This window comes from Fragaria vesca, linkage group LG5 (assembly GCF_000184155.1).
Source record: "Fragaria vesca subsp. vesca linkage group LG5, FraVesHawaii_1.0, whole genome shotgun sequence".
NCBI lineage: Eukaryota > Viridiplantae > Streptophyta > Magnoliopsida > Rosales > Rosaceae > Fragaria > Fragaria vesca.
This window is the reverse complement of record NC_020495.1, coordinates 5,546,960-5,548,534: the sequence shown is the minus strand read 5'-3', so window position 1 is coordinate 5,548,534 and position 1,575 is coordinate 5,546,960.

Here is a 1,575-nt window from a genome sequence, read left to right as displayed (position 1 = left end):
CTCTCTCTCTCTCTCTCTCTCTCTCTCTCTCTCTCTCTCTCTCTCTCTCTCTCTCTCTCTCTCTCTCTCTCTCTCTCTCTCTCTCTCTCTCTCTCTCTCTCTCTCTTCGCCGGCAACCTCATCCCCGCCTCTACCATCTCCGGCGACCTCATCCTCGTTTGCTGCTCTTCTCCGCCTCCGAGCACCACACCCCGATCTGCTGACTCATCTCAATTTTAGATCGGAACTGACATAGAGGTCACGAGCCCAGTCCGCAACATGCGCGGCTTGCTTTTCCCGGCGAGGATTGTCGCCGTCTTCGGAGTCGACGTCGTCAAATCCGATATGGAGTCGTCTCTCTCTAAACGTCGATCTTCGATTTCGATTTCCTCTCCGACGTCGATCTCTGATTTGGAGTCGTCTCTCTCTGACGTCGATCTCCAATTTGAAGTCTTTTTGTGTTAGCAAAAGCATATCAACACTTACAAAGCGTCACTGGATTGGTACAAAAATGATGATGTATAGAAATTGGGTGCAAGTCTATGGCAGAGAGGCTTCACATGGTTTTAGTCAGTGGAGAAGGAGGAGTAGTTTTTGTAGATGGTGATAGTAGCTTTTGTGGCTGGTGGTAGTATTTTTTGTATTTTTCGGAAACCTCACAGTAGTAGCTTTCGTAGGCGGTGGTAGTAGCTTTTGTAGCTGGTGGTAGTAGTTTTTGTAGATGTGCTAGTAGCTTTTGTGGCTGGTGGTAGTATTTTTTGTGTTCGTCCGAAATCTCACAGTAGTAGCTTTTGTAGGCGGTGGTAGTAGCTTTTGTAGCTGGTGGTAGTAGCTTTTATGGCTGATGGTAGTAGTTTTTGTGTTCGTCGAAAATCTCACAATAGTAGTTTTTGTAAGCGGTGGTAGTAGCTTTTGTGGCTGGTGGTAGTAGATTTTGTGTTCATCGGAAACGTCACAGTAGTAGCTTTTGTAGGCGGTAGTAGTAGCTTTTGTAGCTGGTGGTAGTAGCTTTTATAGCTGGTAGTAGTAATTTTTGTCATCATCGGAGGTCGGCCGGAAACCTCGCTGGAGGTTGGTCGGAAATCTCGCCGGAAACCTCGCCGGAGGTCCGCTGGAAATCTCACCGGAGGTCCGCCGGAGACTATTCCGAAATGAGAGTGGTTGTTGACTTTTTATTCTAGTGGCATTCTTGTAAATATAATGGAGAAAACACTACGTCAATTTTGCAATCATACGATAGGGATCAGACGACAAAAGTCGTTTTTACTGTCGTCTGATAAATTTTAACGACAGACATTTAAATATCTGTCGTCTGAATATAGCAAACGCGCAACGATTAGAATTCGCGAATTGTTGAGATGGCAGATGACTGTCGTCTGGAAAACCAGAAGTTTTTTTGTTTTTTTTTTGGTCATGACTGTAAGATCATTTTTTTGACACTTAAACCAACTCTCACATCCCAACTCTCATTCTCTCTCCCCGATTCATATCACTCTCACAATAACTCTCTTGCTCATTCTCTCCACTCATATCCTCACACCTTCATTCTTGCCCAAATCCCGTCTCTCTCCATCTCCATCTCCATCTCCGATCTCT